The sequence below is a fragment of the Mycteria americana genome, chromosome 14 (assembly GCF_035582795.1).
Source record: "Mycteria americana isolate JAX WOST 10 ecotype Jacksonville Zoo and Gardens chromosome 14, USCA_MyAme_1.0, whole genome shotgun sequence".
Taxonomy (NCBI): domain Eukaryota; kingdom Metazoa; phylum Chordata; class Aves; order Ciconiiformes; family Ciconiidae; genus Mycteria; species Mycteria americana.
Genome location: NC_134378.1, coordinates 13,065,831 through 13,080,881, shown reverse-complemented (window position 1 = coordinate 13,080,881; position 15,051 = coordinate 13,065,831). Strand labels below are relative to the sequence as shown.

Genomic DNA, 15,051 nt, shown 5'->3' with positions numbered 1-15,051 from the left:
ATAAACCCAGCAACCCTCTTATAATGTCTTACTGCAAAGAAGCACTAAAGAATGTACAGCACCCTTCAGTGTTGCAGTCTTGGTTCAAATATGTGCCTAAAACTTTGTGGGCATCTGACATTCACAGCCCACAGATCTGGTAGTAACTGTGCAATTGAAAGCTGTGCTAGCAAGCAGAGGCATGCAGCAGCAATAGCGGAACGATCGTGACCCAGCTGTAGCCTGGGCTGGCTCACCTATTGCTCTGATACCTATAACTAGAAACTATGCGATTTAAGAGTGCTGAAGACAATTCCAGGATTTCCATTTGTTCTGCATTACTATAATTAGAGCTTCCGGATCATGGTTTACACTAAGAACAGCAGCAAAGACTGCAAGGTGGAAGAGACTCAGATCAGATGGGTCAGATAGGGAGAAAGTCTGAAGAGAAAGCTCAATGGTTCTGGTGAAAAGGAGGTGTGCTCTTACATGACTTGCGCCATTATCAGGTGCTTATACATGCACAGTCTATAAACACTATAACCATATGTGAAACACAGCTTTTACGACACTACAGTATTTTAACTCCACTTCCTCTGCTCAGCAGCAAATTATTAGATTCACCACAAAAAAGGATGTCTAAACGCAGCAACTGATAGTAATATGCAACTACTAAATATAGCCATTCTCTGTTTTCTTCTGCATTTTCCAGCCTAAGACATTTTTGCAGCATCTTGAACACACTAGCCGCCCTGTATTGATTGTGATGCTCAAAACTGGTGACAGGTGCAGAGCTCTCAATATGGCACTTTTCCCTCACCCCATCCCACCCACGTTTAGATCCTACAGCTTCAGCTTGTAAAACTACAGTCATCTTCTTTGTATAAACGCACATGCACAGGAAGTCCAAGGAACAGACTGCCAACAAGCAGATGAGAAAATTAAAAAAGATCTGAGACGCTAATAAACCATGCCAGAATTATGCACTGCATCTAAATACAGGTTTTAAGGGAACATCAGTGGAGTACTTCTGCAGATAAGCATACCCTTCATTTTAATTAAAAAAGAAAAAATTCGCTCCTTTGAATGAACCCACTTCCATTTGAGACACCTATGTTTTATTAACACATCTTATGATTTTCTGTTTCTTTGCTTAAAGACAATAGAATGGGGAAGGAAAAAAAAAAATAAAGGCCAATATAACTTACATTCGGGTCACTGACTTTCTTGATTGTGGCTCTGAACACCAAGCCTTCAAAAAGGAAAAAAAACCAGCCACCCAAGCCCCACACTGCTCTGCAGTAGAACTTCCTCCTGTTACCTACATTCATTTTTATCAGCGTAAGCTACAGATATTTAGGGGAGTTACAGTCAAAAGGTATCCCAAGGAAGAAAAAAAATCTTCAACTAACATCACAATTGAAAAATGCAACTCTTCTAATGTATTACTGATTTCTAAGTAAGTATGCAGGGAAACTGCCATACATTTTCATAGACATATATTTGTCTAACTCTGTAGAGTAAAAATCTGTGTGTTTTCTGCATGTCTGGCGTTAATCCATTATGATGCTTTGTGGTATGGATGTTAGGAATAAACGTAAAACAGTTCAGAATTTAAAAAATACACAGTTTACACGTGGATACTACAACCTGATTCGCCCTGTAATCCATATATGTACAAAAGCAGCATACACTTGTACAGATTCTGGTAATTACAGAGTTTTGTTTCAAAAAACCGCCATGTTTCATACCATATAAACATGGTAATTATCACTTTATCTCACAATCTACACTGTGATTTCAATTATGCACAACAAAGGGACTGCTCATGAGAACTGAACAGAGAGGGTAAATCACACCCCTCATAATAATAGTAACAAACCTGTGTTCATTAGTGTTTGTTTGTTTTTAAAAGGTATTTGTTGAATTATTACAAACATCTCTTACAGACTGGTGAAGAAAGAAAAATGTACTGGGTGCGGCACTAATCTTTCATTTGTAAGACTTGTCTTGAGGGAAATCAGTTTCATATTCTTTACAGACACGTGACTTTATCAGAAAACCACAGCGCACAATTTTGGCATAATTAGCAGGACCTTCTTAAATACAGCCCAGAAGAAAGCTCTGAGGGAAACAAACACATTTCACATCATTAGGGAAAGTCAGAGCTGAAATGGAGGTACCAGCCTCTGCACAGAACAGCAGAAATCCTACCTATTTTTAGTTCACAATTCCAATCAGAAAACAGTTGGGAGTCTAATGAAAATATCTTGGTGACAAATTTAATGGACTGAACACTAAAGTTACTATTTTTAAATAAAGTTCTTAATTATCTTTCAAAACAAGAAGCAATTAAGCAGCAGTGGAGCTATGGCTTCCCAAGCGTCTGGCAAGGCTTGGCTCCGATCAGACTGAAACTGGGAAACGGCTCAACACCTTTCTGATCCTAAAAATTGGTTGAGGGCCAGGCTCGGGGTTTGGTTGGGTTTTTTTTTAGTTTAATGAAAGCGGTTCTGCTTTGACCTGTCCAGTCCTGCCTTGCCCTGTTTTTCCCTGCCTGTTCCCCAGTCACCCTCCTTATGAGCAGGGAATGCCTCCACGCAGCTGCACAATTTGCAACCTGTCCGCGCGAGGAGAAGGTGGAGAGGAAAATGGAAACGGAGCTCGTAATGGCTGAAGAGAGCTGGTGAAAATGATACATGATAACAAACTGCTTGGATCTTAGAGTAGTTCAGATCCGTGGAGGAGAGGTGGACAGTGAAGCACTCCAGAGGCAGTGGTGAAGGGTCAAGGGTCTTACCTAGCAAAGAGCTCTGAAAGAGCACAGAGGAATTCACAACATGGAGCATATCGGTATTTGCAAATTTACTGAACAAGCCAATGAAGTGAGTTATAATCTGACACGTTCTTCTCCAAATTAACTCTTTAAAACTAGACATTGTAATTACTGGGTCCCTTGATAACACAGTGTGGCATAATTGTTGTGTTTTTTAATTTTATGTCACATAATTTTATGTCACAGTGTGACATAAAAGTCTATGTTATACTTGTAACCTCACATAAGGTATTCCACACTTCATACATACTGCACGTCTTATTTTTGAAACAAACTTTTAACAATAGGGGTAGATAATTAGTTAGCATTGAAAATACATGGATAACATAATAATATCTATGTTTTAATGTGACATCGCAGGATCCTAGAGTCTAGAATGCCCATTTGGGGAATATATCATCTATGCTGGTAAGACAAGAGAAGAACTCTTAAATCCATCCTCTCATCCCTTCTACAAACCCACTTCATCATGTCAAGATTCTTGATGACATTGCAATACTTCTTGGCATCAGTACCATGAAAGACTGAACAATAACATCCATCACTCATCTGATTTCATTTAAAACCTCACACTATCCAAAATCATCCAGGAGTTTTTGCAGATGTGAGCTTTTATAGCCTTCTTGAAGACGAGACATATCACAACACCAATTTACAAACGGGGAAACTAAGTTTCACCCCAGTCTGGCCTTTGATAACAAAATGTGTGGATCCTAAAGCAGTTCAGCTTGGTGGAACAGAGGTGAACAGTGAAGTCCTCCAGTAGAAATGGTGAAGAGAAGCCATTCAGGCTGAACCAAGAAAAGAGCTGAGACCATACACCTTAACTGCAAAATCTGTTCTTCATGGCATACATACTGATAGGCAGAGCTAATGAAAAGACCAAAATAAAATAACAATCAGTAGACTCGAGCAAGATTGGTTCACTCCTGAGACTCAATCTGATGAAAGAATATCCAGAGAACAGCCACACACTAATCTAAGAAGATTGCCTTGCCAGGTACGAAGCTTCAAGACGCCTAACTTTTCCACACTGCCCCTGATTTTATAACATCATAAATGAGTAATTAAAATCTAACTGTGATGCCTTAATAGCAAAAGTGGTGGACAGCGTGTTCCAGACATGGTCTTCAGCAACTTTGCAAGTTTTACTGACATTGGCAATATATGAACAAAGATGGCAAATTAACACAATTCGCTGGGATTTTGCATGTATATTGCTATTTTCATTTATTTATAAAAATGACCTAGGCTTCAGAAGGTTGGTGGGGTTTTTTGTTTTGTTGGTTTTTTTGTTTGGATGGGGGGGAGGGGGGGGAAGGTTGGTTTTGTTTGTTGGTTTGGTTTGTGTTTTTTTAATTGTAAAACCACAAATCTCTCAGCAGAGATCATACAGCACTACCCGGCCACCTGAACCAGGCTGGATGCAGCTCCCACCAGCACCACGCTCCTTTGGCAGACCCTCCTCCAGGACCCAAGGCTCTTTCCCCCCCTCAGCTGCAAGAGCCTTCCTAAAAATAGCCCTCCGCTAGCTTTTACTCCGGCTGCAGTTTACATAAGCCCTTTGGGGGAAGGGGAACCTTGCAGAGTACCCAAGGCACTTCGCAGCCTTCACAGCAAATTTACTGTGCAGCCAACACATTTCAAGTGTAAATTACCATCCAAACACTGAAAACCCTCACTTGTATAATGAATACACTACAATTTAGCTTTATTGGTGGATATCTTTCTCGGAGACTTAATTAGTGTACCGCAATACAAATATAGTTAACACAGAATTATTTAACAACTGATTTTAACAGGCTTCAGCTACAAAATCAATGTATCATATACTACAGAGTAGTCAGTTCAAAAATAGTATTTCAAATCACAAAACCTATCAATGACATCCTGCCTACAAAATGATTCTTAATCACATGTAAAATTGGCTAGCAATTTCTTTCAGTTTATTTAGGACTTAGTCACATACTATAAAAAAATACTTAAAGAATACTCAAGTTCAACTTCAGTTCGATCAACTTGTTCACCTAATATGAGCTTAATCTATTTTTTAATTTTCAGCATGCCTCTCCTGAAGTCAGGATTTTATGATCATGTTCTCTGCATGCAAGCACACGGTCTCAATAAACTTTTGAGCCTGCTGGTAAATTTATAGCAAATGTACTGCAGAAATCTTTGTCAGAGGTCTCTCAAAAATAATAAATTCAGCAATACCTGTGAACGGAGGCAAGCACCCAGACAAAAGAAATTTAAATTTAAGTCCCCAGTGAAGGAAAGGCTTCAATGTATCATCGAACAGTGGAGTTCACAGAAGAGGAAAAGGAGGGAGAGAATGTGCAAGGCGACGGCATAGAGTGCTTCCCCTCCCTGGGACTGGCAGTGATGTATCTGCAGTGTTTCAGCTGAGGGAATAATCGGGAATCGAACCTGGCGCTTTCACATTGTACCAGCAAATGTACTGGCCTAATTTCATCCTTGTATCAGAAATTTTCTGTTGCCTCCTATCTTTCGGAACGCTGTTGCTTTTAATTCCTTTTTTAAAGCAAGTCTTTAATGAGGTTTTACGATATCTTTTTAGGTCTTAGTTTGATAAAAGTATTCTCCTAATTGTCGTCTTCTAATCTTAAAATGTTCCTTTTCTGCAGCAATACAGCATGAGCGATAAGAGCTCTCATAAAAAAAACAACAACCCATGCTCCAAAAGCTGTCGTGCTTGCTGACGGCAAACATCAGAAACAGCAAATCCCAAGGTCAGGCAAAAAGTTCCAGCAGCTACTCACCCACCAAGGCAAGTAAACTGCAAAATCCTAAAAATACTGGTCACACCTGCTCCACGTTCGCTGCTATCGGAGCACCCGGAGATGCACACCATTTCAGCAAGCCATTTCCTGCTGGAACAGCATTTACTGTGGCTTCCACAGCAGCAGCCAGACCCGAGGGGTCCCCCCCGGCAAGCGCCCCGCAGCCAGCCCAGCACTGCACCCCGCATCAGCTGTCCCAGCACTCCTACCACCAAACCCACCCGGGGATCGCCAGTCTGGCTGTTACATAGGTAACACAAAAATGATGCAATCAACGCCGCACTCTTTCTTGTTTCCTCAAGCAATTATTTATAGCTTGCCCTGCATTTTGCGCCTGCAGATCTTCCTCCTGCGGGAGGGATTCCTAGTGAAGGCTGCTCCAGCCCGCATGGAAGTCTTTTATTCCGCTTGTTTCTGTATCATATTGAACTGTTTGTTTGAATCACAGCTCAAAACAAGCTTCATTCAGGGCTTTTTCTGTTTGCACAAAGGGAGGTTGCAAAAGCATGGGAGGAAAGGGTGAGTGAAAATGAATTCTCAGGAACTAATATGAGTTTTAACAGTCGCTTTGATTGATTCTCCACACTTGACAGCTATGGTTTTTTACACCACTACAGTAATCTAAGACCACTATACCATTAAGTCTGATACTAACAATTCAAGATGTTGTTTGCTCTGGTTTTTTTTCATAAAGTTATGGGAATTTTACAGTAAAACTGAGCACATTTTTAAAATTAATGGATAAATCATCAATAAATACAAAAGTCTATTACACCCTCAGTGCATGACAACCTTACAGAGTTTACACAAACACAACTCCTCCTCTTGAGCTTCTCGTCCTAAATAATTCATTGTAACACACAGACTGACAGCTGTCTTCACACAAACCAGAGGATTTAAGGATTACTGTGTACACAATGATGTACTATTTCACTGTTTCAAGTTTACTCAAAGTATGTGTATTTTTTTGAGAACTGAGATTACAGAAGTTTCACCTGCAGTAAATAGAGTTATTTTTAGGGTGAATTTGTTGCACTTTCCCTACCATGAAAAAAAAGTATATCCTGTGCCTAGTGAAAATTAAAAAAAAACAAAAAACAAACACACACACAGAAAAAAGGGCAATACCGTCTGCAAGATCCATGTATAGTGAAGGCAAGCCAAAGGATCTTGAGCTTTCAGCAGTCACGTAGCTCCGCCAATTGCCTGACTTTCTGAACGTGTCAAACCTTGTCAAACGTTGGGCCTGTCTTGCAGTAAATGCACCAATTGTGTGTTTATCGGCTTTGCACTAGTAGCCCGATATGGTGTTTACTACAATAGTGAGATCCCCTCACTCCAGGAACGTGTGTCATCGCTTAAAGGATGAAAGGCTGCTCGGCAGAACACCAAGGAATCCATGCAATCAGCGATGTGTGTGAAACCTGTTGTTAGTGAATTAACTCACAGTAGGAGAAACTCCATCTACTTTAAGGGAGTTCCTATAAGGATGAATCCAGGCTATTGAATTTTTACAATCATGAAAGAAAAACAGAATTATGTAGTAACGCTATGTTAGGAGCTGCATTTAATGATCTTGTGTAACCATGCACCATACTAATTTCTTGAGTAATTTTTTTTGTGTCAAGTCTATAACAACACTGATTAATCAACTCAAAATGGATTGGCACATTGAGTCAGGGCTTTGAATGCAAACATGAAATCTTGTTTACTAATATAGTAGTTGTTTGAAAAATATTGGCAATTTTAATTACATGGAAAATGACTTATGAAGTCTCAAAACTTAACAAATAATCAACCAAACTAATCAACAAAAATCAACCTTACACATCTCCTTGAAGCAACTGATCTGACCCCATCCTCAAAAGATGTCTTTGAATTAATGACCATATGGAAAGGATTTCAAAGTCCCTCTTGATTAAAAGCTGGAAACACTACTTTTCAAGGTGGCAACTGTTTAACTGTTTTGCATAACTAACCCCAAATAAGTTTAGCTTTAGGTATACACATGTATACAAATCACAGAGTTCTCTGCAGAACAAGCACCCTGCCAGTGTAGTTCACTAATTCTCATTCTATTACAAACTTGTACCTATCAACAGAGCAAGAGCCCAATACGATATTCACAGCATCTCTTCCAAAATCCTCAGAAGACAAAAGATGTTTTTAAATGTATTTCTAGCATATTCTCTCACACTATTAATTAATGCCACAACAAAAACTTTGAGGATGGGGAAAGGAAAGAGTGGGAAGAAATGGGGAACCTGTTGCCATTAAAATGCCAAAATTAGTAAAAGTTTAATTAACAGAAGATTTTGGCTTCTCCATCTCCTGCTGATCGATCTCCTGCTGTATTGCATTTCAACTCTTCCCCTTCACCCACAAACAAATTCCACTGCATTTGAATTTGTACGTTTGCAGAGAACAGTGCCACAAAAAACAAAGCAGAAGCATGGATAGGTATCAGAAATATGTTGACTAAGAAGTCCAGATACTACTGTACCAAACAGACTTGAAAGCAATTACAAAAACATGCATCTGACATTTGCTTTGAAAAAGCTCAAGATTATTTTATTTTCTCTTTTTGAAGTAGAAATCTCAGGGCTTATGCACATTTTGTCATTTATCTGTATTATTCATTTATTAAAATGTTTAAAATCATTTGGTGATGCAGCATAATATTCTTTATCAAACAACACAGTTTGCCATTTTTACCACTAGTAACAAGGAATCTGTTATTCTCTTTAGTGAATTATTTTTAACTCTCTGTTAATTAACTCCATGGGTATAGGCAAACCATCAAGAAACTGGGCTACAGAACAACTTTGCAGAATTCTGAACTGTAGCAAAGTACTTTTAGTACAGAATTATCTTATGAAGCTGCATCATTCTTAGGTTTATACAGTAGTAGTTACTCATACATTCACACTCTTTGACATCAACTTTGGTTTAAAGCAGTCTATTAAAGTAAAATATTAGCTAAGAGATACATCCTGAGCAAACTACCAACTGGACTCCACATAGTATTCTTCACCGGCTAACTAAAATGTCAATATGCTTGTTATTTAGTCCTGCCTTCATGACACTGTCTTGATGTGCTTTTGCCATTCAAAATGAAACTGAGCTGTCAGAGAAAAACAGCAATGTACTGAACAAATCCCATAGGTGTCCACTTATGATCACAGGAGGAAATCTACTATTTTATGGACAAATTTATTTAAATAAAATGTTAACATTCATGCCAAAGTTTCAAAAATACTCGAGCAAGTGTGTGCCTAACATGAGCAAATTTTGTGCATGTGAATTTGTTACTGAACGAAGGAAATAGCTGTTGTATGACAACAGCTATGTTGTATGCAAATGCTCCATTTGCACGTGAAAGCCAGTATAGCACATTGAGAAAAGAACATTTCCACTAAATCAGGCATCCATGAACACTGCACTAGGGTTTATCCTTAACTCCTTAACTCTTGCAGTCATTAGCAAGTGATACAATTAAACTAAAAGGTAAAGTACGACTATTTGGATGCAGGACTGGGTCAAGAAATTGGGAAAGAAGTTCCAACCCAGCTTTTTCATGCTCTTCAGATCAGGTCAGCCCTGCCTCGAGCTGAAGGCAAATGCCTAATATTTACAACTAGACACAGAAAGGAAGTTGCATCTGCAGCCAAAGGCCAGAAAGGAACTGACACATTAACAGATGTATGGAACAAAGGAGAAATAAAAGTGGCAAACGAATGAAGGTAATGGGTGCGGGGGGGGGATACAAGTGCAGCGAGTGAAAGTGAAGGCAGAAATCGGATTCCTGGAGCAAACAGTTAAACCCTTTCACAATAATTCAGAATAATGTGGTGGGCATCACACAGACCTCAAAAGCATGTGGTATGACTTCTTAAATTATTCCCGTTTTGGACTTGTAAAGGTCTTTCTGCCATTATGGCTCATCGCGTTCAGTATTTTTACTTATCAGTGCTCCTAATTTGTAATACTCAAGCAAGCTATTCCAGGACACCTTTTGTTTTATCTTGCTTCATACTGGGATGTAATTTATTTTGAAGCCAGAGGTTTATCTGGGGTTGAGTGTAGCTTGAAATTATGAATTTTTGATTAGCTGTGACAACAGTGGGAACATGTGTTGGATTCATAATCCATTTATTGGCTAAATATAGGTAATCTGGTTTTCACAGCACTTGCCAGCAGGCACATCCCTGCTATCGACAGTCAGCAAGAAAGCACAGACACATGGAATAGTCAGGTATAATTCAGCTACTTATATATTTGGACTCATTTTGTGTTGGTAGTGACTTCACTAAAGTCATGCAAAGACAGGAGTTACTGTGCTTCCCATCATCTACAGCAATGTATTTCTGCACCTAATACCCGACTGGATTGCAGAGAAAATATAACCTGGGCTGTATTTTTTTTTTTAATTGAAATTTAACCTTCTTTAAAACATGATCCTCTATTCCCTCAGGCTGAACAAGAGTAGGGAGAAGACCCTAATTCAGTTATGTCTAAGTGCTCTGGAATAAAGTAAGGTGGGTTTTATAATCAAGACTAAGGATTAGAAGTTAGATAATCTGCGTCTATTCCTTGGCTTGCCAAAGAATTCACACAGCAGTAGCCAAGCTCATCAGTTTTAGATCAGTGAAAGGTGACATGAATATTATTCTTCCTCACGGGAATGTTTAACAATATAATTGTTAATGTCCGTAAGAAGCTCATGTATGCCAGGAATACAGGCCAGGGAAATTCCTGTCCTGTTGAATGTGAATACGCAGACATAGCTTGCAGAGCTGGAGGAGACAAGAGCAACTATGCCAAAATCACATTGAGTGGAAAGAAAGTAAAAAGAAAGAAAAAAAAAGAGTAATAAATAATATGAATAAGAAAACTAAACTAACAGTAGTACCACTGATAAATCAGCCACTATTTAAAAAGGTGAGACCTTCAGCAAATGCGCTTTACTGCATGTTCCATGATGGGAACTTTGTCATGAAGTGAAATCAACATGGAAGAAAATCATTAAGTGCTCAGATTTGGGCTCTTAATTGCTCTCCTCAAGTCAGCAAATCCAGAAATAAAACACACCATAAATCTTAATAAAAATATAAAGAACTCACAACCCATAACAAATTAGAAATTAAAAAAACAGTGTGTCCACATCTGCTGATCCTTTAGCAGCCCTGCACAGCAGTCGGCTAATAGCTGCACTCCCCTCCTTTCTTTGATAAGTATTTTAAAAACAAACATCTTAAATACTTCTCATAAAGCTCTTCTGGAGCAGCCTGGCACAATTTCAAGCTATCCGAGTGGCTCTGCTGGTGCTGAAGTTCGAGAAACGTGACTCTGCACCTAGACCTGCCACCTCCCCGTGCTTTCTCCTTCCTCGAAATGGCAGGCAGCAGGAGAAAAGCCGGCGCAGCCGGCGGCAGGAAATAGCGTGAGAATGGGCTCCCTCATGCTGCTTCCAGCCCTTCCTGATATCGGAGGGTGCGAAACGGGTTGCAACGACTGTCTCTCACATTACTTCCTTTTCCACCCCAGCCAAAACCAGGAAGCGCCAGCTAGGAGATACGCAGAGAAACCATAGCATAAATGAAACACATAATCAAACTGGTGGCCAAGGCTAACTAAAGCAAAAATTCAAGGATCTGTGGGCACAGCCTAGTATTAGCAAGTCTAGAAAAAGCACTAGGAGGCTCACGCACTTTGCTTTGCTTTTGATTTGCTACATAGCTAATCCAAAGGTTACTGACATCAAAGCAATTTTCTTCAGGACTTCCACAGACTTTGGGTCAGACCTTACAGGACGGTGTTGGCATCCTTCATGCCCTCGTGCCACAAACAGCACATTCATATGGGAGAAATTCTACTCACTCTGACTACTCTGCTGTGTATTTGTGAGGCTTTAAGAACAGAGCTCCTCAAATGAAAACTGAGGTAGAAGTATTAGCAACAACAGCACTTCAAAGAGATCATGTTTCTTTGTATTTGACAGAAGGCATATATTTGACAAACAGGTCTTGGCACATTACAGTGGAAATGGCTCCTATATACTTAATATTAAGTAATATATTCTAAATAAAATGCAATCCTGTGCCTTCAGGGAAGAAATATGAAGGATGGTAAATCATTTATTTATCACCATTTGGGGTTTTCTATATTCCAGACACTTCTGCGTTCTTCTGTTTATTATTAGCCAAGAGCCGTATCACATGGCAGCTTCAGTACAAACATTCGTTCTCTTCTGCATACATCCCCACAAGGTGCAAAAGCAATGAAATTTGGTCTCCTCATAGATAACGTTCCCTCCTCAAAGCTAAAATGCATTCCTCTCAGAGAGAAGCTGGTGACAACCTCGCAGACCATGTTGTTTTAAAAGCAGAATTGAAACTAATTACTCAGTAAGTCCAGTTAAGAAAAGGGAAACAGCCCCCTTTTCTTTCTCTGCCTCTCAAGACTGTAAAATATGCCTAGGCAGGAAGTACAGTAAAGCTCATGATGAGCAGAGGCAGCTACTCTTTCAAAATGAACAGGGTTCCTCCGAAGTGACATTTTCATTTAGCCAGTGAGCTTGAGGAGAAAGGGCAGGATACCAGAAGGGCTCTCCAGCAGATGAGGTTACTGGCTGGGCCTCCCAGCTTCACACCTTCGAAGCTCACAACTGCAGTTAAACAGAAAGCCAGGACGGTACCTGGGGCTTTTGGTAAAGTTGTCTTTTCTGAGCCAATGCAACCAGGAACTCAGTGGAGCAATGATCATAGTGCGTATTAATGTTAACTTCTTATCGGGAGACACTGAAAAATTGTAGCGAGTCAGCAAGAAGTATTGTAGTATTTAAAGTTACTGCTCAGACGCAGGTAAGAAATACCATTTCCAGACTCTAAACACCTACATTCGAGTTAGGCAGATAAAACACATTAGGTTGGGAATTACATTTGTTCTCACTTTCCTGGGAAAGGACAAGCAGCAAAAAGTGGCTTTCCTCTCACCCTTTGTTCATCTAGGAGAGCTCCTGACTCATCAGCTAGTTCCCTTCTTCCCTCAGCACAAACTCTGCAAGAATTTAAGCCTCCATCTCCCCAACATCTTTCTTTTCAAGATGCTTCAGCACCCTGCGGCTATGCCATACAGTCCTGAACTCTGAAAAGACCTTCTGTTGGCCTACAGCTAAGCTACCTACACGGAGAACCAGTTTTTATCCATGAAAAGCAGAATTGTAAAAGTGGCAGTGTCAAACAGTCATGGCCTTCCCAGTACCTCACTGCCACCATCGCACCATTAACAAAAGATGGAAATAAGAGGAGAGAAAGGGCTCGTGCCAGTTCCCAGAGACAGCAGGCAGGATGGCGGGTGCTGCCGCAGCCTGCTGCCTGCAGCAGCCGCCACACAAGCAGAGCACAAGCCCTGCAATGTGCCCGCTCCCTGAGGACAGGCCATACAGACCAGCCCCTCAACTCCTCAGGATCCCTGAAGAAGCCCTGCGTACATTTCATGCAGGTTTGGCACAAAGAAGAATGAATTTCATTTTGATATTAACATTTCTGAAAGCCAAACAAAGCCGTCTAAGATATACGCTCCTCACTGTTCCCTGCTAAAAGACAGACAACATCGATTTTTAAACATTCGGCAGAATCTCCTTGCAAAGCTTCCTATATATAACTGTGTCACTTCCAAGATTGAAAAAAACTTTAAATTTACAAACAACTATAAAAAGTTAATTTTTGTGAACAAGAAACATTATTTAGAATTTTAAAGTAATTCACCAAACAAAGAATCCATTAATATTTAAGAATTTATTCCACTTTTAAGAGCAAGAATGGATTTTTGGAAGCTGGAATGATCTTGAAAGAGAAAAGCCAGTTTTCCACCCTCCATTTTAAGTATGCCTTTCTTGTTTTAAACAGGGTCTTCAAAAGGGGAAAGTGTTTAGGACCCAAGACTTTTCTCTGAAAGAACCCACAACTCCAACACAGTTTGCTCAGCTTTCTCTTCTATTAGCCCTAATGACAGTAGCTTGCACATTCAAGTTAAAATAGTCTTCACTTGACAAATCTCAGCTACATTTTGTATTTTGCCTTTGTTACTTTTTTTTTTTTTTAGAGTGTGCTTGCCAGGTTAATTTCAAGGTATCAATCATGTCAGATTTTACAGGAAGTAATTTTTGTCAGGTCCCTTGAAAATTTAATATGATAAAAACAAGTTCAGAATTTCAAAGTGACGTTAACCTCCAAGCAAACATTTTGCCATTAAAAAACTCTTACTTTGCATATTCTGTTATTAAAAACAATGCCACTGCATGATCAAAAATACCAGAAAGGACAAGAACTACCAAAACTAACAATTAGAAAGCTCCTTCTGCAAGAAATAATGTCATATACTTTACTATCAAATTGAATAAATATTAGATTTATGAAATATTTTTAGAAGGAGACAGCAGTGGTATCTTAGGAAAAAAAAAAAATTTGTAATTTGTCAGCAATGTGCAAGGTTTACTTTTGGCTCAACAGCCCATAATGTAGAATTACGTGTTCCACTAGATGGAGCAGGATGGCAAAACCATCGTGAAGGCCATCCCTCTTGGTGACCCATGGAAAAGTCAATGTCCAGCAATCAGGGATGATAAGAATTTTAGCTTTCTTCTGTGCATTCAGGACAGAACAAAATTTGTTCCTCTTCCAAAAAAGGGCAACACAAAACCCCCTTAGTGCTTAACAATATTTACTTCTTCCTGTCATAGAAGTTGACTATTAACAAACACTAACCAGAAACAAACAGATAACCAAACACAATCAGAAACAAAACTAGTTTTCCCCTATTTCTACCAGCTTTACACTAGAAAGACAAAAGTTACTGGATAGTTGACAGAAAATGAAAATCTTGTAGTATTTTTTTATTTTGTAGCAACTGAACTGGCAAAAAGATCCATTCCAAATGATCCAACATTAGTCACCTAATGCAAAAGACATCGCTACACATCAAACAAATTCACACTAGAAACAATGGCAAAACTTCAAAGAGGCTCCTAAAGCTGCACAAGTCATAGTAAAATTATCTCCCTGGTCTCTTTTCAAACAGAGCTAATTGCTGATTTACCTTTAAGTCTACCTAAACAAACAAACAAACAAGAACCTTACAAATTTTATTTCATCAAATGTTCTTTAAGAGATACAGTAGTAGACAAACTGCAGTTGTCCATCACGTGAAGTGAGAAACCTGCATTTCCTTGACCCTTCTCCAAAAGTAGAGAGAGTATAAACTAACAAAGAACAGTTTGAACCATTAATATTCCAAATTTAAGCCCTGCAATTCTTGAGTATACATAACAAAAATACCAGCAATGGTCACAATTATCACAAACATCTTGCCATTAAAAAATTCTGAACCATACTATATTGCTATATGTGATAAATAATTGCAAACATGCAGCAT

The 15,051-nt window shown here is 39.3% G+C and overlaps 1 protein-coding gene across 3 annotated transcripts in view; it reads right to left on the bottom strand.

Annotated features, from left to right (window-relative positions):
- GNAS (GNAS complex locus) overlaps positions 1–15,051 on the bottom strand; it is a 162,365-nt gene that overhangs the window by 26,174 nt on the left and 121,140 nt on the right. The window lies entirely within an intron of this gene.